The sequence below is a fragment of the Pleurodeles waltl genome, chromosome 4_1 (genome assembly GCF_031143425.1).
Source record: "Pleurodeles waltl isolate 20211129_DDA chromosome 4_1, aPleWal1.hap1.20221129, whole genome shotgun sequence".
NCBI classification, from domain to species: Eukaryota; Metazoa; Chordata; class Amphibia; order Caudata; family Salamandridae; genus Pleurodeles; species Pleurodeles waltl.
Genome location: NC_090442.1, coordinates 262,596,034 through 262,622,638, shown reverse-complemented (window position 1 = coordinate 262,622,638; position 26,605 = coordinate 262,596,034). Strand labels below are relative to the sequence as shown.

The 26,605-nt window shown below is 45.4% G+C and overlaps 1 protein-coding gene across 3 annotated transcripts in view; it reads left to right on the top strand.

The window, feature by feature from the left end:
* PRR5 (proline rich 5) overlaps positions 1–26,605 on the top strand; it is a 500,142-nt gene that overhangs the window by 408,874 nt on the left and 64,663 nt on the right. The gene's annotated exons all lie outside the window — the stretch shown is intronic.

Here is a 26,605-nt window from a genome sequence, read left to right as displayed (position 1 = left end):
TGTATCTCCAAAGCCATCTGATTGTCAGAGGTATAGCAAGATTCTTGATAGTATTGAGATGTCCAGCCAAAGAAACCCAAACATCTTTTCAGAGACCTTAATAACACTACTCCTTTCACCCCAGCTGATAGCACGGCTTCATCTCTAGGTTCTGCCTCACTAGACCAAGAAGTCAAAAGTCTTGCAAACCAATAATCTGAAATTGTGACAGAAGTTATGGGCACATCAGCTTTGAAAAAAATAAAAATGAATTACACTGGTATTCAAAAGATTAGAATGAAGAAAGGAAGACCCCTTGGATGTACCAAGTAGTTATGGTGTAAATATCCTTCCCCCACCGCATCAACAAAGCTGAAGAAGGACAGATGGACATTGAGACAACATATTTTTTAAGCCAAATCAAGATTAGCCAAGCAAACAGTCACCCAAAATGCTATTCAAGAGAATAACAAATTTCACACAAGCTCCTTTAGATGGCTACACCATTGAAAAATGTAAGTAGTTCACCTTTTTGAAGATAAGAGGAAGAATGTAGAATGCTCACTAATGCCCTTCCTCAAAGACCATGAAGTCTATTACATCATCCAGAAACACAAACTACCTGGTCTTCTTTCGGAGAAATAACCCAATCAGACATGCCAACCACCATTGCCAAAACAAAACAATCCTCTCATTTCTTCAAACCCATACCATCCTCATTTTTCAGTGAGAAAAGACCTTCAGTTATACCCTTCTGGACAAACCTAATTAAGACCTCTCCATCACAAGACGCAGTCCCGAACTGCCATAAATGAGGAGGATCTTCACTTTTTTAAAACAAAAACATAGAACCCCTCCATAAAGATCTAGCAATTTACACAGTTTTAAACATTCCAATCCTTGCAAAGGTCTTGGTAAGTTGTGTGGATACTCAACTCAAAACCTTAATAGATGAAATTGACATAATGAGTTTCATTCCTGTTTAAGGTAAGATTGCTATACAAAAACAACAATTCTAAAAATAGTTGACAGTGGACTTCACATTCTAGATGTGGGTGACTCCTGGATCTGTCTGTAGCTTTTTACATAGAAATACACCCCCCTCTACTTGATATTCTTAGTGATAGGAAGGAGTTGAAGGCATCAGTCCTCAGATGGTTATCATACCTCAATAATTGGTGTCAACATATATAACTGTTTGACTTCCTCAGCAACCTCAACTGCATTCTTTCTCTCACCCTCCTTAATCTATGTATAAAAGCCCTTGCCTGCTCCCTTAAACACTCCTGCACCAGTTACCATATTCACACTGAGCATTTTTATGCTTACACTCCACTCTATCTGAAATCTCCTCCCACAAGGACATTAAAACCGTTGCACAAACTTTTCCCAACATTCAGTTCTAGATAACATTACACCACTTGAAACTTAACCAAGTGAAGGCAAAATATCTTCCAATTTCTCCTCCAAATTGCACCACTGTGGTACAAACCTTACTCATGCATACTCTGGACTAAAGTGCAAGCACTTCATTACTGAATGCAGCAAATATCTAGGCTTCTTCTTGGTCAGGAGTTTGAACCTACTAGCACACCCCGGTCTGCTCCTGTAAGGTATCAAATCCCAAATACCTGTATTTTGTCAAGGGTGCACTTTAGGAACTCACTACTTGTAAGAAGTTATCATTTACAGCAAGCCCCCTTTAAAGCAGCAGTACATACAGCAGCTAGGGTAGCCACTGCCACATTATTGTGTAACCATATCTTTCCAAACCAAATCTCCAAAAGCTGCTTCTCTACTGAATCAAGGCATAATCTTTAACCTAGCCTGCATTATTCACAGGGCTCTCTACTCTAACTCCCCAATTTATCAAGGACAGAGGTTAGCCATCTCAGGAAGCTGACAACAGTTTTAGAAAGCAGACTCCCATTTTCTTTAAAAAAATAAACATCTTTCAAAAAATAATCCAGTCAGGGCTGGAACACATCGCACTGGTCATCAATACATTATTCTCTTATGATACTTTGAAAAAACAATTAAAAGGCTTTGATGTGTTCTGTTATCAGTGCTAATTGCCTTCATTTGTAAAGTCTAAAATCTGTACGCAATTCTTACATAAAACCACAATGCTATTTTTGTATATTGGTTTTAACATGGCACCCTTTTTATATAGCTTTATACTGTTTTGTATGTTGGTAACAGTACAACACCCTTGTGTACTTACATTGCTTTGCATTTTGTTCATGCTATGCCACCTTAATTTTTCATTTACCTGTTAACATTATTCCAGCACATATGTGTACCTTCTTTGTGTGTTGGATATTAGGTTCTCCCTATTCTTGCTTTTTTTTATATATTTCCCTTCACTTGTAACCTTTAACTTTTATCTTGGACATAGGTAAAGAGCTCTGTCATCCTTAGGGTCTAATTTGTGCTATAGAAAACTAGCAGTAAACATAGGACCCAGTGTCCCTTGTCTGGACCACACACCGTCAAACCCAAACAGGTCAATAGCAAGTCACCAGTCTGGCTATGGGTAAATGGGTCATGTTTATTACACTACAAGACAAATACAACATAAATTGAACAAACATAATTAATGAAATATAACGAATAAACATCATAAAGTGAAATATAAAGCAAGCCACAGCAAGCAATGATAACTACTGTACAAAATCTAGAATACAGTACATTTAAGAGGATGAGTACATGAAACTAAGATGTAGGGTTGAGCATACATATATAATGGGCCTGCATTGACAACACCAAGCACTATGGTCTAGGCAACCCTTCATCCTAAAGGACCACACAGGTGAAACCACCTGTGTCACTGAGGGACAGTCCCCACTCACTGTGCCCTTGTCCACATTCCATGGACCCGCACCTCCAACACCAGGTTGTGTCTGGAGCTACAAGAAGGGTGACTAGGAGCTACAGCCCCATGCCCTACACTGATGAACCATGAGCCTATGCCCTTGTGAACATTCTTTATCAGAATCCAGATTGTTAGCCCCACTCTCAGTAGTATTCTACAAATCATGAGACAGAGAGCCTTCCAGCTGTGGAGAAGCAAATCTTGGAGATTACTTTTCCATCACAAGGGTAATAAGGTCTTGCATCCTCACCATCACAAAACAGGGATTGAGCAAACTCCCAAATGTTGTCAAGGAATACGTCCGTTCCTGTATCAGATAAATGCAACCCATCCTGGTGAAGCGTGATTACCCCTGATCAACTTATGTGGAAAATGTTGACATCTAAGAGTTGATCTGCCTGACAGACATGTTGAAGGCCCTGAACTTAATATCTCTTCCCCCGTTGCAACACTGGTATCATATGGGACCAAGCGATGACAGCTTTCAGGAAAACCCGACCCAGCCAAGCGAACTCCTATAAAATACCTTCTCTGAGTGGTTTGCATCCCTATTTTACCAAGTCATTACCACCTAGGTGCACGATGACAAGATCTGGGAACTGGAGTCCCACACGACCTGTTCCCTCCACCAACTGGCGAAGCTACGAGATCTGTAGATGTCCAAGGCAGCAACACCTAAATAAGATATCCTTCAGCAGACTTGGCTTTGGCTTACAATGCTGTTGCAATCAGTAAGCTGCCTTCTGGGCAAAGGAGGAGCTGATGACCCACACACACCTTGAAAGTCCATACTACTAGAAAAGAGTACAGAAGACAAAGTGTGAAGAGAGTGAACAATGCTCACCAACACACATTCTGAAATCTTTCATACTACTTACATTGCTAAGATAATCACAAAAAACAACCTAGGTGTACACTAAATGATAACCGCATGTCAGCACATCCTAGATGTCCTTATCTGTAAAGACAATAGCATTCAAAATATTGATTACACCCCAAAAAAGCAGGAGGCAGACCAGCCATCATTCTGAAGTCCTCCTAACTCTGCACTCTCAGCGCCTGAACAATTCAAGTCGCTTGAGTTCCTCACCTGCCAATTCCCACCCTCTGCATCTCAAATAGCCTCCTTCATTCAGATCTACAGACTGCCGGACCCACAAAAGACTCCCTGAAAGAATTTCAGAACTAGTCACCTGTACCCACTTTTACCTTACATTCCCAGCACTCCTCAAAGACTTTCCCTACCTCGCAACCCCCAGTACAAAATCCATGAACAAATCCCTCTATACCCGACACACTCTCAACCGTAAGGAGTACATCATCAAACCTACCCAGTCCAGAGGCAATACCCTCAAATTCATCCAGTCAACATCATCCTCAATTCACTGGTGGACACCAATACACCTGAACTAGACAGATCTCTTTTCCTTCCTCTGATCAATACTCCATATCACTCCAGTGCATTGAGATCAACCATAAAGAGAAAAATTTAGATTCCACTCCACATGGACACACCGCACGAAGATCTCATTACCCCCAGAAAAAGCACTGAAAACTCTGCAGCCCACTGAAAATACAATCCTATAAACCCAAACCCTGAAGACTTTTATACAGCCAAGGACTCTCTAACACCAAGTGCACCATATGCAGATAGTAAATACCATGGAGTTGGACCAAAGTGCCTGACGACCTCGCCCAACTCAAAGCACTTTGCTCTGCATGCCGATACCTCCTTGCCTCGTATAAATACATCTTCTGCAAACCAGCTGATAAAAGTAAATCACACTTTAAGCTACTGAGACTCTGCATCATTCCACTACCAGATTCTCCCATCCCCCAGTCAGTCTATAAGTGCAGTGCTGTTAATCAGTCTTTCACTGACAAGACTGACAAAACAAAAGCTCATACTGTAGGAAAGTACCAACTTGCCTGGCATGTTACCCCCATAATTCACTGTATATATGTTGTTTTAGTTGTATGTGTCACTGGGACCCTGCCAGCCAGGGCCCCAGTGCTCATAAGCGTGCCCTGTATGTGTTACCTGTGTTATGACTAACTGTCTCACTGAGGCTCTGCTATCCAGAACCTCAGTGGTTATGCTCTCCCATTTCTTTCTAAATTGTCACTAACAGGCTAGTGACCAATTTCACCAATTTACATTGGCATACTGGAACACCCTTATAATTCCCTAGTATATGGTACTGAGGTACCCAGGGTATTGGGGTTCCAGGAGATCCCTATGGGCTGCAACATTTCTTGTGCCACCGATAGGGAGCTCTGACAATTCTTACACAGGCCTGCTACTGCAGCCTGAGTGAAATAACGTCCACGTTATTTCACAGCCATTTACCACTGCACTTAAGTAACTTATAAGTCACCTATATGTCTAACCTTTACCTGGTAAAGGTTGGGTGCTAAGTTACTTAGTGTGTGGGCACCCTGGCACTAGCCAAGGTGCCCCCACATTGTTCAGGGCAAATTCCCCGGACTTTGTGAGTGCGGGGACACCATTACACGCGTGCACTACACATATGTCATGACATATGTGTAGCGTCACAATGGTAACTCCAAACATGGCCATATAACATGTCCAAGATCATGGAATTGTCACCCCATTGCCATACTGGCATTGGGGAGACAATTCCATGATCCCCTGAGTCTCTAGCTCAGACCTGGGTACTGCCAAACTACCTTTCCCGGGGTTTCACTGCAGCTGCTGCTACTGCCAACCCCTCAGACAGGTTTCTGCCCTCCTGGGGTCCAGCCAGGCTTGGCCCAGGAGGGCAGAACAAAGGACTTCCTCAGAGAGAGGGTGTTACACCCTCTCCCTTTGGAAAAAGGTGTCGGGGTTGGGGAGGAGTAGCCTCCCCCAGCCTCTGGAAATGCTTTGATGGGCACAGATGGTGCCCATCTCTGCACAAGCCAGTCTACACCGGTTCAGGGATCCCCCAGCCCTGCTCTGGCGCGAAACTGGACAAAGGAAAGGGGAGTGACCACTCCCCTGACCTGCACCTCCTCTGGGAGGTGCCCAGAGCTCCTCCAGTGTGCTCCAGACCTCTGCCATCTTGGAAACAGAGGTGCTGCTGGCACACTGGACTGCTGTGAGTGGCCAGTGCCAGCAGGTGACGTCAGAGACTCCTTCTGATAGGCTCCTTCAGGTGTTGCTAGCCTATCCTCTCTCCTAAGTAGCCAAACCTCCTTTTCTGGCTATTTAGGGTCTCTGCTTTGGGGAATTCCTTAGATAACGAATGCAAGAGCTCATCAGAGTTCCTCTGCATCTCTCTTCACCTTCTGCCAAGGAATCGACCGCTGACTGCTCTGGAAGCCTGCAAAACTGCAACAAAGTAGCAAAGACGACTACTGCGACCTTGTAACGCTAATCCGGCCGCCTTCTCGACTGTTTTCCTGGTGGTGCATGCTGTGGGGGTAGTCTGCCTCCTCTCTGCACTAGAAGCTCCAAAGAAATCTCCTGTGGGTCGACGGAATCTTCCCCCTGCAACCGCAGGCACCAAAGAACTGCATCACCAGTCCTCTGGGTCTCCTCTCAGCACGACGAGCGAGGTCCCTTGAACTCAGCAACTCTGTCCAAGAGACTCCCACAGTCCAGTGACTCTTCAGTCCAAGTTTGGTGGAGGTAAGTCCTTGCCTCCCCACGCTAGACTGCATTGCTGGGAACCGCGTGTTTTGCAGCTACTCCGGCTCCTGTGCACTCTTCCAGGATTTCCTTTGTGCACAGCCAAGCCTGGGTCCCCGGCACTCTAAACTGCAGTGCACGACCTCCTGAGTTGTCCTCCGGCGTCGTGGGACCCTCCTTTGTGACTTCTGGTGAGCTCCGGTTCACCCCACTTCGTAGTGCCTGTTCCAGCACTTCTGTGGGTGCTGCTTGCTTCTGAGTGGGCTCTTTGTCTTGCTGGACGCCCCCTCTGTCCCCTCACGCAATTGGCGACATCCTGGTCCCTCCTGGGCCACAGCAGCATCCAAAAACCCTAACCGCTACCCTTGCAGCTAGCAAGGCTTGTTTGCGGTCTTTCTGCACGGAAACACCTCTGCACGACTCTTCACGACGTGGGACATCCATCCTCCAAAGGGGAAGTTTCTAGCCCTTGTCGTTCTTGCAGAATCCACAGCTTCTAGCTTCTTTGCACCCACAGCTGGCATTTCCTGGGCATCTGCCCACTCCCGACTTGATCGTGACTCTTGGACTTGGTCCCCTTGTTTCACAGGTACTCTCATCAGGAAATCCAGCGTTGTTGCATTGTTGGTGTTGGTCTTCCTTGCAGAATCCCCCTATCACGACTTCTGTGCTCTTTGGGGAACTTAGGTGCACTTTGCACCCACTTTTCAGGGTCTTGGGGTGGGCTATTTTTCTAACCCTCACTGTTTTCTTACAGTCCCAGCGACCCTCTACAAGGTCACATAGGTTTGGGGTCCATTCGTGGTTCGCATTCCACTTCTAGAGTATATGGTTTGTGTTGCCCCTATCCCTATGTGCCCCCATTGAATTCTATTGTGACTATACATTGTTTGCACTGTTATCTATTGCCATTACTGCATATTTTGGTATTGTGTACATATATCTTGTGTATATTTGCTATCCTCATACTGAGGGTACTCACTGAGATACTTTGGCATGTTGTCATAAAAATAAAGTACCTTTATTTTTAGTATAACTGTGTATTGTGTTTTCTTATGATATTGTGCATATGACACTAGTGGTACTGTAGGAGCTTCACTCGTCTCCTAGTTCAGCCTAAGCTGCTCTGCTAAGCTACCTTTTCTATCAGCCTAAGCTGCTAGACACCCCTATACACTAATAAGGGATACCTAGGCCTGGTGCAAGGTGTAAGTACCCCTTGGTACTCACTACAAGCCAGTCCAGCCTCCTACATTGGTTGTGCAGCGGTGGGATAAGTACTTGCAACTACTTACCACTTTGTCATATTGTACTTTTCAATACAAGAAAAATATACAAAACAAGTTCAGTGTATGTACACCTAACCAAAAAGTTTTGCTTTTCTCCTCTCACTTCTTTGCTAAGTGCTGAAAAGTACCTCTAAAACTTTCAAAAAAGTTCTTAAAAAGTTTTAAAAGTTTTTTTTTCTGTCCTTTAAAAAGTTCTGAAAACTTTTTCTTTATTTTTCTGTCCCTTAAACCTTTTCTATAATGTCTGGTACAGGCCAAACTGTTGATCTGACCAAACTTGCTTATGATCACCTTAGCTGGAAAGGAGCAAGGAGTCTCTGCATTGAAAGAGGTTTAGTGGTAGGGAAGAATGCCTCAAGAGAACTGTTAGTTAATATGCTCATTGAACAGGATAAGACCTTAGTTGGCACATCTGTTGAGAAATTAGCTGATGGTTCACACTCTGATTCTGGGGCACCCCCAGTAAGAGAGTTAGAAGGGAACCTTCCCTAGCCTGCCCCCTAGCAAGCCACCTAGCATGGCTGGCACTAATGTGACTTCACATCACAGTAAGAGTGTTACTTCTCATCATAGTAGGAGTGTTACTTCTGTAGGCCAGAATGTTAGAGTGCCATCTGTTAGGGACAGGTCTGCCTCTGTTCATTCACACCATTCTCCTGTGTCAAGGCATGCCCAACCCACCCTCCCTGAAGACAGAGTGTTAGAAAGGGAACTCAATAGATTGACAATGGAAGAGTCCAGGCTGAAGCTTAAAAAGCAACAGCTGGATCTAGACAGGGAAGCATTTGACTTAGAAAAAGAAAGACAGCGGTTGGGGTTTGGACCCCATGGTGGCAGAAGCAGTATTCCAAATAGTCATCCTGTAAAAGAGCATGATTCTAGGAATCTGCAAAAGATAGTTCCCCCTTACAAGGAGGGGGATGACATTAACAAGTGGTTTGCTGCACTTGAGAGGGCCTGTGTTGTACAGGAGGTCCCTCAAAGGCAGTGGGCTGCTATCCTGTGGCTATCTTTCAGTGGAAAGGGTACGGATAGGCTCCTTACTGTGAAGGAAAGTGATGCCAATAATTTTACAGTTCTTAAGAATGCACTCCTTGATGGTTATGGCTTAACCACTGAACAGTACAGGATCAAGTTCAGAGAAACCAAAAAGGAGTCTTCACAAGACTGGGTAGACTTTGTGGACCATTCAGTGAAGGCCTTGGAGGGGTGGTTACATGGCAGTAAAGTTTCTGACTATGAAAGCCTGTATAACTTAATCCTGAGAGAGCATATTCTTAATAATTGTGTGTCTGATTTGTTACACCAGTACCTGGTAGACTCTGATCTGACCTCTCCCCAAGAATTGGGAAAGAAGGCAGACAAATGGGTCAGAACAAGGGTGAACAGAAAAGTTCATACAGGGGGTGACAAGGATGGCAAGAAGAAGGATGGTAAGTCTTCTGACAAGGGTGGGGACAAATCTAAAAATGAGTCTTCATCAGGCCCACAAAAACACTTTGGTGGGGGTGGTGTCCCCAAATCCTCTTCAAATCAAAACAAAGAAAAGAAACCATGGTGCTATTTGTGTAAAATAAAAGGCCATTGGACAACTGATCCCAGTTGCCGAAAGTAAAACACCAAGCCTCCTACCACTACAACCCCTGCTGCTACACCTAGTGCCCCTAGTGATAGCAGTGGTGGTGGGAGCAAACCTACTAATAGCCAATCCAAGGGAGTAGCTGGGCTCACTTTTGGTAATTTAGTTGGGGTTGGTCTTGTTAGGGAGACCACAGAGGCTGTGTTAGTCTCTGAGGGGGCCATTGATTTGGCCACCTTGGTTGCTTGTCCCCTTAATATGGATAAGTACAAGCAACTTCCCCTAATAAATGGTGTTGAGGTTCAGGCTTACAGGGGCACAGGTGCCAGTGTTACTATGGTAATAGAGAAACTGGTCCACCCTGAACAACACCTACTTGGTCACCAGTACCAAGTGACTGATGCTCATAACAACACTCGTAGCCACCCCATGGCCGTTGTGAATCTCAGCTGGGGGGGGAGGGGTTACTGGTCCAAAGAAAGTTGTGGTTGCCTCATATTTACCTGTAGACTGTCTACTAGGGAACGATTTAGAGACATCAGCTTGGGCAGAAGTGGAGTTGGAGGCTCATGCAGCAATGCTGGGCATTCCAGGGCATATTTTTGCTTTGACAAGGGCTCAGGCCAAAAAGCAAAAAGGACAGGGTGACTTGGATCCTGGAAGAATGGACCAAGTGCTCCCTAAAGCTAGGGTTAGTAAAGGTAAAACACTACCTACTATCCCTCCCTCTACAGTGGATTCAACTTCTGAGGAAGAAGAATTTCCACCCTGTGCAGAACCTACACCAGAGGAGCTGGAAGCAGACACTGCTGAGCTTTTGGGTGAAGGGGGGCCTGCCAGGGAGGAGCTGGGTGTGGCACAGCATACCTGTCCCACACTAGAGGGTCTAAGGCAGCAAGCTGTCAAACAAGCAAATGGGGATGTCAGTGACTCTCACAGAGTTTACTGGGAGGATAACCTTTTGTATACTGAAGCAAGGGATCCAAAACCTGGAGCTGCCAGGAGATTGGCGATTCCTCAGGAATACAGAAAGTGCCTCCTAACTCTAGCCCACGACATTCCCTTAGCTGGACATTTGGGGCAAATGAAAACTTGGGACAGGCTTGTCCCCTTGTTTCATTGGCCTAGAATGTCAGAGGACACAAAGGAATTTTGTAAGTCCTGTGAAACCTGTCAAGCCAGTGGCAAGACAGGTGGCACCCCAAAGGCACCCCTTATTCCACTACCTGTGATTGGGGTTCCCTTTGAAAGGGTAGCGGTTGATATAGTTGGCCCCCTTGACCCTCCTACTGCTTCAGGCAAGAGGTTTACACTGGTGGTAGTGGACCATGCCACCAGATATCCTGAAGCAATTCCTCTAAGGACCACTACAGCTCCTGCAGTGGCAAAGGCCCTCCTGGGAATCTTTTCCAGGGTGGGCTTCCCAAAAGAGGTGGTATCAGACAGGGGAAGCAATTTCATGTCCGCTTACTTAAAAGCCATGTGGAAGGAATGTGGTGTTACATACAAGTTCACCACACCCTATCATCCACAAACAAATGGACTGGTTGAGAGGTTTAATAAAACTCTCAAAGGAATGATAATGGGACTCCATGAAAAACTCCGCAGGAGATGGGATGTCCTGTTACATTGCCTCCTTTTTGCTTACAGGGAGGTACCCCAAAAAGGAGTGGGCTTCAGCCCCTTTGAACTCCTATTTGGGCACCCTGTAAGAGGTCCTCTAACACTTGTGAAGGAGGGTTGGGAACAACCTTTAAAAGCTCCAAAGCAAGACATAGTGGACTATGTACTTGGCCTAAGATCAAGGATGGCTGAGTACATGAAAAAGGCCAGTAAAAACCTTCAGGCCAGCCAAGAGCTCCAAAAGCAATGGCATGACCAGAAGGCTGTTCTGATTCAGTACCAACCAGGGCAGAAAGTGTGGGTCTTGGAGCCTGTGGCCCCAAGAGCACTCCAAGACAAATGGAGTGGACCCCACATAATTGTTGAGAAAAAGGGTGAAGTCACCTACTTAGTTGACTTAGGCACTGCCAGGAGTCCCCTTAGGGTGCTCCATGTCAATCATCTGAACCCCTACTATGACAGGGCTGATCTCACCCTGCTCATGGCAACAGATGAGGGACAGCACGAAGAGTGACCCTCTCCCTGATCTCTTCTCTTCCACAGAACAAGATGCTCTAGTGGAAGGTGTAGTACTGGCAGATTGTCTTACTGCTGAGCAGAAAGACCACTGCATAAATCTCCTGGGTCAGTTTTCTGAACTCTTTTCTACTGTGCCAGGCACCACTTCCTGGTGTGAGCACACTATAGATACTGGAGACAGCTTGCCTGTCAAAAGTAAGATCTATAGGCAGCCTGACCATGTCAGAGACTGCATAAAACAAGAGGTGCAGAAAATGCTTGAACTGGGAGTGGTTCAGCACTCTGAAAGTCCATGGGCCTCTCCTGTGGTACTTGTACCAAAACCTCATTCCAAAGATGGTAAAAGGGAAATGAGATTTTGTGTTGACTACAGAGGTCTCAACCAGGTAACCAAAACTGATGCTCACCCTATACCCAGGGCAGATGAGCTAATAGATACACTGGCATCTGCCAAGTATCTAAGCACCTTTGATTTGACTGCAGGCTATTGGCAGATCAAGTTATCAGAGGATGCAAAAGCAAAAACTGCATTTTCTACCATTGGAGGGCACTACCAATTCACAGTAATGCCTTTTGGATTGAAAAATGCACCTGCCACTTTTCAAAGGTTGGTGAATACAGTCCTGCAAGGGCTGGAGGCTTTTAGTGCAGCATATCTAGATGATATAGCTGTCTTTAGCTCCAGCTGGGATGATGACCTGGTCCACCTATGGAAAGTTTTGGAGGCCCTGCAAAAGGCAGGCCTCACTATCAAGGCTTCAAAGTGCCAGATAGGGCAGGGAAAAGTGGTTTATCTGGGACACCTGGTAGGTGGAGAACAGATTGCACCACTTCAGGGGAAAATCCAAACTATTATAGATTGGGTTCCCCCTACAACTCAGACTCAAGTGAGAGCCTTTTTAGGCCTCACTGGGTACTACAGGAGGTTCATAAAGAACTTTGGCTCCATTGCAGCCCCTCTTAATGACCTCACATCTAAGAAAATGCCTAAAAAGGTATTATGGACAGCAAACTGTCAGAAAACTTTTGAGGAGCTTAAGCAGGTCATGTGCTCTGCACCTGTCCTGAAAAGCCCCTGTTACTCCAAAAAATTCATTGTCCAAACTGATGCATCTGAATTAGGGGTAGGGACCGTCTTATCACAACTTAATTCTGAGGGCCAGGGTCAGCCTGTTGCTTTTATCAGCAGGAGGTTGACCCCTAGAGAAAAGCGTTGGTCTGCCATAGAGAGGGAGGCCTTTGCTGTGGTCTGGGCACTGAAGAAGTTGAGGCCATACCTGTTTGGCACTCCCTTCATTGTTCAGACAGACCACAAACCTCTACTTTGGCTAAAACAAAGGAAAGGTGAAAACCCTAAATTGTTGAGGTGGTCCATATCTCTACAGGGAATGGACTATACAGTGGAACATAGACCATGGGAGTACCCACTCCAATGCAGATGGACTCTCCAGATATTTCCACTTAGACAATGAAGACTCATCAGGTCATGGCTAGTCTTATTGTCCTTCGTTTGGGGGGGGGGGGGTTGTGTAGGAAAGTACCATCTTGCCTGGCATGTTACCCCCATAATTCACTGTATATATGTTGTTTTAGTTGTATGTGTCACTGGGACCCTGCCAGCCAGGGCCCCAGTGCTCATAAGTGTGCCCTGTATGTGTTACCTGTGTTATGACTAACTGTCTCACTGAGGCTCTGCTATCCAGAACCTCAGTGGTTATGCTCTCTCATTTCTTTCTAAATTGTCACTAACAGGCTAGTGACCAATTTCACCAATTTACATTGGCATACTGGAACACCCTTATAATTCCCTAGTATATGGTACTGAGGTACCCAGGGTATTGGGGTTCCAGGAGATCCCTATGGGCTGCAGCATTTCTTGTGCCACCCATAGGGAGCTCTGACAATTCTTACACAGGCCTGCTACTGCACGTCCACGTTATTTCATAGCCATTTACCACTGCACTTAACTAACTTATAAGTCACCTATATGTCTAACCTTTACCTGGTAAAGGTTGGGTGCTAAGTTACTTAGTGTGTGGGCACCCTGGCACTAGCCAAGGTGCCCCCACATTGTTCAGGGCAAATTCCCCAGACTTTGTGAGTGCGGGGACACCATTACACACGTGCACTATACATATGTCACGACATATGTGTAGCGTCACAATGGTAATTCCGAACATGGCCATGTAACATGTCTAAGATCATGGAATTTTCACCCCAATGCCATTCTGGCATTGGGGAGACAATTCCATGATCCCCCGAGTCTCTAGCTCAGACCCGGGTACTGCCAAACTACCTTTCCCGGGGTTTCACTGCAGCTGCTGCTGCTGCCAACCCCTCTGACAGGTTTCTGCCCTCCTGGGGTCCAGCCAGGCTTGGCCTAGGAGGGCAGAACAAAGGACTTCCTCAGAGAGAGGGTGTTACACCCTCTCCCTTTGGAAAAAGGTGTCAGGGCATGGGAGGAGTAGCCTCCCCCAGCCTCTGGAACTGCTTTGATGGGCACAGATGGTGCCCATCTCTGCATAAGCCAGTCTACACCGGTTCAGGGATCCCCCAGCCCTGCTCTGGCGCGAAACTGGACAAAGGAAAGGGGAGTGACCACTCCCCTGACCTGCACCTCCCCTGGGAGGTGCCCAGAGCTCCTCCAGTGTGCTCCAGACCTCTGCCATCTTGGAAACAGAGGTGCTGCTGGCACACTGGAGTGCTCTGAGTGGCCAGTGCCAGCAGGTGACGTCAGTCACTCCTTCTGATAGGCTCCTCCAGGTGTTGCTAGCCTATCCTCTCTCCTAAGTAGCCAAACCTCCTTTTCTGGATATGTAGGGTCTCTGCTTTGGGGAATTCCTTAGATAACGAATGCAAGAGCTCATCAGAGTTCCTCTGCATCTCTCTCTTCACCTTCTGTCAAGGAATCGACCGCTGACTGCTCTGGAAGCCTGCAAAACTGCAACAAAGTAGCAAAGACGACTACTGCGACCTTGTAACACTGATCCGGCCGCCTTCTCGACTGTTTTCCTGGTTGTGCATGCTGTGGGGGTAGTCTGCCTCCTCTCTGCACTAGAAGCTCTGAAGAAATCTCCCATGGGTCGACGGAATCTTCCCCCTGCAACCGCAGGCACCAAAGAACTGCATCACCGGTCCTCTGGGTCTCCTCTCAGCACGACGAGTGAGGTCCCTTGAACTCAGCAACTCTATCCAAGTGACTCCCACAGTCCAGTGACTCTTCAGTCCAAGTTTGGTGGAGGTAAGTCCTTACCTCCCCACGCTAGACTGCATTGCTGGGAACCGCGCGTTTTGCAGCTACTCCGGCTCCTGTGCACTCTTCCAGGATTTCCTTTGTGCACAGCCAAGCCTGGGTCCCCGGCACTCTAACCTGCAGTGCACGACCTCCTGAGTTGTCTTCCGGCGTCGTGGGACCCTCCTTTGTGACTTCGGGTGAGCTCCGGTTCACCCCACTTCGTAGTGCCTGTTCCGGCACTTCTGCGGGTGCTGCTTGCTTCTGAGTGGGCTCTTTTTCTTGCTGGACACCCCCTCTGTCCCCTCACGCAATTGGCGACATCCTGGTCCCTCCTGGGCCACAGCAGCATCCAAAAACCCTAACCGCGACCCTTGCAGCTAGCAAGGCTTGTTTGCGGTCTTTCTGCAAGGAAACACCTCTGCACGACTCTTCATGACGTGGGACATCCATCCTCCAAAGGGGAAGTTTCTAGCCCTTGTCGTTCTTGCAGAATCCACAGCTTCTACCATCCAGTGGCAGCTTCTTTGCACCCACAGCTGGCATTTCCCGACTTGATTGTGACTCTTGGACTTGGTCCCCTTGTTCCACAGGTACTCTCGTCAGGAAATCCAGCGTTGTTGCATTGCTGGTGTTGGTCTTCCTTGCAGAATCCCCCTATCACGACTTCTGTGCTCTTTGGGGAACTTAGGTGCACTTTGCACCCACTTTTCAGGGTCTTGGGGTGGGCTATTTTTCTAACCCTCACTGTTTTCTTACAGTCCCAGCGACCCTCTACAAGGTCACATAGGTTTGGGGTCCATTCGTGGTTCGCATTCCACTTCTAGAGTTTATGGTTTGTGTTGCCCCTATCCCTATGTGCCCCCATTGCATTCTGTTGTGACTATACATTGTTTGCACTGTTTTCTATTGCTATTACTACATATTTTGGTATTGTGTACATATGTCTTGTATATATTTGCTATCCTCATACTGAGAGTACTCACTGAGATACTTTGGCATGTTGTCATAAAAATAAAGTACCTTTATTTTTAGTATAACTGTGTATTGTGTTTTCTTATGATATTGTGCATATGACACTAGTGGTACTGTAGGAGCTTCACTCGTCTCCTAGTTCAGCCTAATCTGCTCTGCTAAGCTACCTTTTCTATCAGCCTAAGCTGCTAGACACCCCTCTACACTAATAAGGGATACCTGGGCCTGGTGCAAGGTGTAAGTACCCCTTGGTACTCACTACAAGCCAGTCCAGCCTCCTACACATACCAAGAACACGATAAATGACATCTACACCTTCCAGTCCCATTGCTCCATCCCTAAGTGTGCAGCCTTCAATCTCCTCTCACACATGGAATTCACCAACATTCTGAACTTCCTCAAGGCTTCCACTTATGAAGACATTATAGGATCATCCATTGTTAGATCTCTTGGAGGAGAAACGTGTGGGCCCCTCTTCGGCATTGTCAACTTGTTCCTCATCCTAGGATTTTTTCCAGACATCCTCTAGAAAAAGCAGATTCCACTCCGGCTGAGCAGACCTGCCTTAGAGCCAGATTTCCTCACCAGCTTCCGTCCACCACCCACACACCCTTCATAGAAAAAATAATTTAGAAAGCAGTTGTCCGCCAACTACAGGAGCAGATCAGTGAAACAGGCTTCTACATGGCTGCTAACCTGCTATCTGACCACTATTCTAATCTTCAAGCAGTCAACTGTACCCTCCTTGACAATAACAGTAACAAGTCCTACTTCCTAATCCTAGTCAAACCCTCTGCAGCCTTCAACACAATCGCGCATTGATTCATACCTTGGAAGCACACCTGGGCTACCTTGCCAACCACCAACAGTTTGCACAAGTAGGAACTACAACATCCCCAAAATTTCCAATCTCCTACTGAATACCTTAATGATTCATCCTTACACCCATCATCTTCAATCTCTTTCACAAAGGTCTTGTACCTTACGGACAAAATTATCAAGGTCCATCAGTATTCTAACTACTCTCAGCACTAACTTAAAGTTCCCCCAACTGACGATATTTAGCAACTCAAAACCTCATTCGAGCCAATCCAGAATTGGGTTTCAGTGCCTGTCTAAAGCCCAAGCCAATAACACCTCAATAAAAACAGAGCCCTATTTAGCTATCTGACATGAACTCTGGTGGCCTTACCCCACAGCTGAACTAGGCAAAATCACTTGTATTCACTTTTAACACTATACACAACACCACTTTGTCACCCCCTCAAAGGAATCCTACATGCCGCTGCGCATCTTTTCATGGGTCTAAAGAAATTCAACAACATTACCTCCAAATTAGTAGCAGTTACACTGGCCTCTCTAGGCCTGCAGCATCTTCATAACCACCTGTGTCACCCATAGTCGTAAACAATAGTTGGCTTACCAAGTCTGGAAACTGACCATCTCAAGTGTATAGTACCATACTGGGAACCAGTACATCACCAGACAGGAGATGGAAATGTGCAAGAAGGTAGGGCTTGCCTGTCTGTGCTCCCAGGATATGGCACAGCATCCCTATTGATATCAGAACTACCAGAATCTAGCGTCATTCAGAAGGAAGCTTAATCCTCATCACTTTAAGGAACTCTATCCTACCTCTGGTACAATAAGAACAGACCTGTTACCTGCCTTTCTGTAACCCAGTTGGTACTTGGCTGCTGTCAAGCATTCAGTGCTACATTGCTTCTTAGCTAGGTTTGCACTATACAAACAGCTTCTAATGCAAACAGACATGCGTTGTGGATAGTAAAAGGAATTGAGCAGACTATCTTTGCAATATTTCCTCCAAGCACCCAACATAAGCTCCCTGAAGCAATGTCCCTATTCTTAAAGAGACACTTGCTGTTATCTCCCCTCCCCTCCCCTCACAAGGAAGGGGCCTCTCTAGCTCCCTCCCCAGCACCGGATAGAATCCGTGGAATCCTCCACAAAGGCTGTCATATCCCAGTGAGAATTGCCAGGGCAGCTTCTCTCGCATTTAGACTAGGGAAACACTTGTCCGAATGTACACTGTGTGCGCTCTTCCCATCAGAGACCTAGATAAGCAAACTGGTATTTGGTGTAGCCCTTTGGAAGGAGAAAGACAGGTCTTATTTGCATGGGGCAAACCTCTGCAGATAATACGCTAGACTCTTGTACAGTAGGGATGACACACAGACTCATGCAGATAGAAGCCCCCACAGGTCTTCACTGACGCTTGCGTAGTGGGACAGTACCTCCTGCCTTAACTATTAGCCAGCAGGTGACAACACGTTGTTATGTTATTATGGTCCCACAACTTTTATCTGGGCTTCAAAGGCTAATGGTCATAGCCATCATAGGTCAGAACCCCACAACTTTCCAGGACCTGCAAAAAAAAAAACTAGGGATCATATTATGATGTATTGTGAAACCCCTCCGAGGTAATCATCTCCAGGCAGAAATAAAATGCTACTGCATTTCAGTTCCAGTCAACTATTTAAAACTGAGTAGCTCAGCAACATAGCATTTGTTATTAGATAGCGTTGGTTTTTCTTCGTAGTAATGACCTCTTTATTCAGGTTGTCAGGGATGGGAATGATCGTCATTTTAGTAACCCTAAGAGAATGAGTCTGCTTACATTTGTAAATGAGACATTAGGTTGCACATACATAGATTATTGTAGGGGGCATTTAAGGTGCTGAGCTTTTTTAATGGAAAAGGAGAATAGCCATCGACCAAGCCCTCAACTACGCTTACCATAATTTAGTATATTTTTGGATAAACTAAAATGGAGTTATGCATGGACGAGAAGGCAGTCTAAAGTAGCCAAGTCAGTGATGGCTCCAGCCAGATGCCTGGCTCTAGCTGTGCTCGGGGTCTTCTTTGACCCCCGAGTCAAAAACAAGACGAGCTTTCATGTGGCTGCTGCTGCCTTCCATTGGCTGAACTGCATAATGTGAAACCAGAAATCCTAGTATCAAACTTCTTTTCCCCCTTGACCATATTGTGTGATCCTAGGCAAATATTTTATTTTACCAAGCTTTCTTTTTTCTTCATTATCATTTACAAGAGCACCTTCAAATAAGCAAGTTCAGGATGTGCATTGTACAACAACCTGAAATGTGTGATTTAATACACTAAACTGTTCAATGTATAATAAGAATTTAGGCCACTGTTAGAAATTGTATCTCTAGTTGGCAGGGTTTTGCATCCTGTCCAAGTAGGGACCCCAATCTTAGTCAGGGCAAGTCATATATACACCCGAAATTGACCTGTGCTAACCCCCTGGTATCTTGGCACAGATCATTCAGGCTTCACTTATGACGCAATGTGTAAAGTATTTGTTAGAAAAACAGGGAATAGTTATCTTAGGAGTGTTGTCGTTTTGGTGGTGTTTTACTATCAGTAGCAGACGAGATATGAATTTTTAAAGATTGAATGTGAAAACATTGCTTAGAAGTCTATAGCGATCCAAAGGTTACTTGAGGTGGTGAGGGACCGGTGCCAATTCAAAATCCAGGCTGACCATGATAGAGGATAGGCCAGCTACAGAAGCCATGCAGGGAGCGCTGAACAGTACCTTTCTAGGAGAAATGCGTCAATGGGGAAGACCCGATACGTCAATAATTTCTGCCACACTCGGGCGATGCAGCACTTTTTGAAGCTTGTAGCTGCAGAACCCACTTCTGAGGCCCAGTACTGGAGTGGGGCACCTCAGGCAAGGGTAGGACTCACAGATGCCAGAGTTCAGCAGCACCAGGCAAGTTGCAAGCAGTGTTTGATGTCCTTGAGACTGCATAAAAAGAGGGGCAAGCCAGCAAGTTCTTGGAGACTCTTGGATTAAAGGATGCAGAGAACAAGTCCACTCACTCTCATTGTAGGACCGAAGCAGCAGGCAACCAGCCAACACAGCAGAGCAAAAAGTGAGGTGGCAGTCCCTATGATAGCACAGCACACAGCAGTCGTACGCCAAACCAGCAATGCAGTTAGCAGAGTGGCAGTCCTTCCTGGCAGCACAGCAGTCCTTCTTCCTGGCAAAGTGTCCTTGGTTCCATTAGAGATCGGTTTTGGTGGGGTTTGTTGCCATGGTTCTGGAAGGTGGGATAAACTTCCAGTCCTTCCTTTGAAGTCCACAGGGTCTCTGTCTTGTCCTCCCTGGCTCCAGATACTCTACATGGGCTTATGCAGCCCTTCGTGTGAGGAGAGGGACAGCTCTATTCAGGAGTAAATGAGGCAGTGCTGAGCTCCATCCCCCCTCCCCCCCAATCAAGCCAGGTAATGGCCAAACAACTTGGTGATGAGCCATCAGGATGCAAATGTCATACCCAAGCTCCCTTTTGTGTGTGACTATCTAGAACGAATGTACAAAGCTCTGCTGTCAACAACCCCAGACATGTATTTAGAGACAGGCGCAGAGGCACAGAATGGTTAGAATAAACAAATGCCAACTTTCTAAAAGTAGCATTTTCAGACTTACAATTTAAAATCTGACTTTACCATAAGCTGTGATTTTAAATTGTGAGTCCAGGGACAACAGACACCATAGTTCTATCTTTTCCCAATTGGAAATTATTCTTAAAAGATGTTTTAAGGTAGTTCTGATGTTATCCTATGGAAGAGATAGGCCTTGCAATAGTGGAAAAGGAAGATAAGAGTTTTTCCCTATCTGGATATGATAAAACTTAAAAGTACATGTCCACCTTTTTAAATACACTGCACCCTGCCCTTGGGGCTAACGAGGGCCTACCTTAGGGGTGACTTACATGCAATAAAAAGGAAGGTTTGGGCCGAGTTGAAATGGCAGTGTAAAACTGCGCACACAGGCTCTGCAGTGGCAGACCTGAGACATGTTTGAAAGGCTCCTGTAGTGGGTGGCACAATCAGTGCTGCAGGCTTACTAGTAGCATTTAATTTTCAGACCCTGGGCATCTTTAGTGCACTTTACTAGGGATTTACAAGTAAATTAAATATGCAGTTATAAACCAATTATACCTAGTTTAAGAGAGAGAAAGTACATGCACTTTAGCACTGTTTTGCAGTGGTAAAGTGCCCAGAGTCCTAAGGCCAACAAAAATGAATTCAGCAAAAAGTGGATGGAAAAGGGGATGACCCTGCAGGAAGGGCCATTTCCAACATCCACATACATGGTACACATCAAAACCGAACTTTGTCGTCCGGGTAAGGGCAGACATGTTTCTAAGAAGATAAAGCTTAAAAACTATCACTTTTAATATCTCTCAATGCAGTGATATCAACTAATGTACTAAGGTGAAACTTTTCTGCATGTTAAATTAACAGACTTTATTGTATGGTTACCTGATGTTTGCTGCCAACTATTTCCAAGGCTCTTAGAGCCAAGCAGGACCCTTAAGTCTGCTCTCCCTTAATTTATTGGTTCGCATTCCACATACGGAGTCACAGCTGGAACCACTCTGTCTAGAACAGCTATACGTCCCTGTCCTGACTCTGCCTGTGTTTGCATACAGAGGAGCTGTCTTTTGTGAAACAAAAGTTTCAGTTCCAAGTTAACTACGACCACAGCGCCGGCCCTCGGAGTGAAGTTCACGCAGGTGTTAGGAGAGCTTTTTTTGCAGTTTTATAAGGTGAGAACTCTACTCTATGGTACTGAAGTGCTTTACATCAGCATCAGTTACATTACAAAAGGACACATTACATTTTTAATAGGGACGGGGAGATTAAGTGCCTGATTTAGATCTTGGCAGTGGGAATACTCCGTAACAAACGTGGCAGATTTCCCGACTGCTGTATAACAAACTCTATAGGATTTAATGGGATCGTAATACGGCCGACGGGATATCTGCCACATTTTTGATGGAATATTCATCTCCAACAACACCTAAATCAGGCCCTATGTGATTTGCCCAGAATCACAGGATGCTGAGCCGACGTTGAGACTTGAACTTGGTTTTCAGCTCCAAAGTCGGCAGCTCTGGCCGGTACTCCACATCCTCTCCTCTTTGCAGCTTTGCAGAGGTCGGGTAGCAGGAAGGTAAACCAGGTCTTGGGTGTGCGAGAAAGGTATCCCTTGGCCTCCTCTTCACCCGTGCTGTTAAGGATATGAAGTCACCACGTGATGCTGGAGCAACAGCCCGTGTCCTTAAGTACCGGGTATTACCTATCAGCGGCAGGCCCGGGAGCCGGGCTGCCGCTCATTCAAATTGTAAATGTAGGTGGAAAGGTCGTGGAGGTGCATTCAGAGTGTGCCTGGCACGCTGCCAGGCTTGAAATGTGACCCTGCAGTTCGTGCCAATGCACTTTAGAAAGAACAGCTCAGTCAGCTGAAACATGCAGCTCGGTTGAGGAGCAGCACTAGACTACTTAACCAGTGATTAATGTTTGCTTCTGGGAGCGCAGCGGTTGCAGACTGGAAGGAAGCAAAGACGAGCCGCTCGGCCAGTGCTGCCGAGTGCCGCTGTAGCTGCTGTTTGATGAAGGCTTTCACCCCCGGGCCGTGCAGCATTTTGATTGTAACTTACTGGAATGGTTCGTTCTGTTTTTTTCGATCTTCTTCTAGAAAATAATTAGCTTTCATACACGGCGTGTCAGAGTCCCGGGTTCTAATGATTTTAGGCTTGCATCTATATTTTCTTCTCTCCACAGCCTTTGGGGACATCCTCTACACTTTTTCTTTATAATATAGTAAATTTGACTTTACAGTAGCTGAAAACAGTAATTCCTTAGAAGACGGTACTTTATAATAATAAATTAATACATCTCATCAGCTCTAAATCTAAAGCGTATATTTATCCCTCTACTACAATACTTAAAAATTACATTTATGAACTTTGTACTGTTTGGCACGAGATGAGAAAACTAGAAGCACACGTTTATTCCTGTCCTGATAAACATTAAGGAATGATGTCAAGTATTTAAAATACCTCTACCTTATTATATATCATTATTCAGTGGGCAGCCAGAGGATACATTAGACTAGGTCCCCAAGACATTAGCATTACAAATGTAAACCATCTTCCTTTGTGCAAGATTCCTATAACTCCCGCTTAAATAAATGCTCTTGTGCATGCCATGTCTCGGTTGTGTACATATTTCCATGGAAGCAGAAAAAGGATCGAATTTCATCCTTCCGTCACATACTTAAAGATCTGTGGAAGGAGGGCTGGTAAATGGGATGACTCGGAGTTCTTAGTATGATACATAGGTCTAGGAGGCACAACTTTCCTAAATGCCAGAGTTGACAAATCAGAGATAAGCATCTCTTGCAATAAGGACATCAAGCACCTGCTCATTTCATATGGTATTCCCTGGGTGCAACCATTATGTTCAAGAAAAGCACATAGCAGTAGCGGTTCAACATTATTTCCACATAGTACTCTTGCAAATAGAAGCTTTTAGTAACATGGCTCACCAAGAACAGCATCCCCCACCCCCCTCCCCGCCCCCCCTCCCTCCCTTCCTTAAGCATCTGCATGGCAGTAATGGAGAGCGGGCCAAAGCCCTGCACCTCATTTTCAGCTCTCGCCTTCAAACAGCACACATGCACTGTCCCTTTGGGGTTGATCTATTGGGTCACAAAAAAATCACTCTTTGATGCTTTCTAATTCTGCAGCGTGTGTGAGGCATCACTTCCTTTTCGTTGTGTGGCACATGGACCAAGTACAGACTGAATTATTTTACTGGCTGTCCGCTGCATGCCCTGTGATTGAGAGAGTTTCCTCTTTTTTGGCATTTTTATGTAGCGCAAACTCGACAACTCAAAGGTAGTGGAACAATTTAAATGAGGACCAGTAAATAACTCAGGTTCACATTCCTTTTAGGTCGCACCTGGACACCACATGCGTTGTTGCTCAAGAGTCTCTTTTACACCAAAAAAAAACTCAAAAAGGGCTTAGAGCCCTGCCATTATATACCTTTAGCAACCATTGGTTGGAGTCCACGTCACTCTCAGTTCCTTACTTCTCAGTGTCTGTTGGGTTTAATGACGCATGGAGCAAGTACAGTTTCCTGTCTGTGACCAGTGTCTTTAACTGGCTGTGTGCTTGCCGAGGTACTTACTATTTTCCAGTGATACACTCCATAAGAGTGGAGTGTTTTCCAGGCCGTCTCTACTTACCCCTCCAACACCACAAGCATTCAAGGGTTGCTTGCCCCATCCCTCCCATCATCTGTCTCCTGACGCAGCTTTCTCCCTCTCCGCTTCTTGTCCATCCAGTGAGCTCCCTCCCCTTGACCCACATGGCAGCTCTCCCCCATCGTTGCTTGCTTCCCTCCCCCGTCATAGATTTAACTGTAGACTGTCCCTAACTCCTGTTACTTCTTCCCCATTGCTCTCTCGCCACAAAAAACGATCTGTGGCAGCATTAGAGCGCTTCTATTTTCTTTACCGTCAACATGGCTGAAAAATAAAAGAAAGTGATATGACTCTGAGTGCTAGACGCATCATCACACTTTTTTAAATGTATTTTCTGCCATGCTGCAGAGCACTAGCTACTGTACAACATGGCTAAAAGTAAAGAAAATAAAAGTGCTATGACGCGGTTAATGCTTGGCGTGTCATAGCACTTTTTTTCCTTTACTTTCAGCCATGTTGCACAACAGCCACGCTCACAAGGCCAGCAGATCTCGTATAGGCGAGACCAGTTGGCTTTGCCGATGCTTGTTTTTAGGTTTGTTTAAGTGATTTGTCCAGAATCACAGGATGGTTAGCTGACACTGAGACTTGAACCTGGTTTCCCAGGAAGTCGGCAGTTCTGCCCTAGCGCCACATCCTTCTCGCCCCTCCCACCCACTAAGCTAGTTACATCAGTACAACTTCCTACACTCCTGTTGGCACAAGTTCCACAGTGATAAAAGCAGCAGCAGAAAAGGATATATGACAGTCCAGTGGGTGAATCTTAGAGCCGTGATCAATGCAATGAGGTCAGAATAATAAACAAGCATTGACAAAACCAATTTTGTCTCCCCTGTTGGCTTTGACAATGTTTTTTAGCCAACATGTACAGCATTGCAGCTGCTGTCCCGCATCGAAGTGTTATAAAGTGGTCAACCCTGGCCGCTTAACATTATTTTTTTATATACTTTCGACTACACAGCTTTACCACATGACAAAGAAAACATTGACTAGCCCAAATAATTCTTCTATTTGACTTTTCAGTGTTTTTTTTAAAACCATATTGTACAGCTGCGTTGCTGCTGTGCAGCACGATGCCCTTCAGGTGGGCTGCTGTACAACATGGCAAAAACAGGGACAAAGCCAGTAGGTCTCACATAAGCGAGACCTACTGGTTGTACCAATGCTTGTTCCTTGTGTGCAAGCCAATGTCACCCTCTGAATCCCTCCCCATTCTTTGGCACCAAAAATTAACCCTCACAGTGTTTTCTGTATCAGAACACTTCGCTCCGAGAGTTAATCAGGCTTCATTTTGATTCAGAATATGCAGGATTCTTTAGTTTCAAATTTAAAGTTAACATAAAAATCCAGATAATTGACTCGCAGCAGGGTGAGCTAAAAAGAAATAATTTGCTGCTACAGGAAAAAGGCTAGAGAAACTGTAGACAATGTGTGCAGTATGAGAGTGGGACAAGGCGCGAAAACAGGTACAGCTTTAAAAGGCAAAGGTGGGTAGGGACTGATCAAATAGACAGGAATTAATAACCGGTTCAAGTAATATTACTGTAATTTATACAGTCGACAAACTGAGTCACATCTCTATTTTGTTGCTAATTCTGTATGAAGCAGTGCTGCCTTTATAGTCTGTTTACACCAACAGATGTCAGTAAAGCAATGGGTGATATAATACCTGGGGACTGATAAGATGCCTAGGAGTGAGTGAGAGAGAGAGAGAGAGTGTGTGTATATATATGCACGTGCGCAAAGCGGCAGGCTTAAATGGGAATTTGTCAGAAGGTCTGAGGGAATCAGTTGTGGTGCTGTGAAAAGGTGGCAAGGATCTCCACAATTGTTATTGATACTGGACCTAACAAAATGATTAAAGTTTATTACAAGATTCTGGGGAACATACTATGGAAATACGAAGTTTAATGCACGACGACATCTCAGTGTTTATTGGTGGTCGTTGTACCACCTTAAACATTAGAAAATCATTTTTGTAGTTTGAAACATCTACATGAGGTGTTCCGTACACAATGGCATCCTGCATGTCCACCAAGCTTTGTCCATGTTAATTTGGCAGTACTCGGTTCAGTTATTGAGACAGCATGACCTAAGTGGGACGGCCATGCCATTGGTGTTATTACTATATAGTTAGATGTTTGTAAGTAAAAACAAACAGTTATCTCAGTGAGATGGGGGTGTTACAGGGCACACTGAAGGTTTGCCCATTATCTTCAATGTTTTTGCCCTTGTTATGGAACATAAGGGGCAAATAACGCGAGACAAACGTTCAGTAGACTGAACAAAAACTGGAGAAACAGCATCTATCTCTGTACACAGATGATGTGCTGTTGATGGAAAAATTCAGCCATAGCATTTTGTAAATTAATAAAACTAGAATAAATTAGCTCAGTGTTTGGATTTAAATTCATCTCATCAAAGTCAAGACTTCATGGTGCTGACCCAGCAACACTTAGTGCTATTTCGTCAAGAGTGCACTTGACACCATTTTAAATATCTAGAGATATATTTAAGCCTTAACAAGGCTGAAGTATGTATGGCAGGTATAATTACTCTATTTGTGAGCCTTGAGAAATCGCATGACAGGTGATTGAGGTTTCCCAGAGTAAGATGATTCTTAACAACACAGAGGCGGAGGCGAGATTTGGTATGCATGACTACAAATACCCGCTCACTCGACAACATCCAAAATGTGATCGCTCAGGTAGAGTGCTGGTGTGACTACTTAAGGAAACTCAACAGCATACGCCAATCACTGCTGTTCGACTTGACGATGGCTCACTGGCC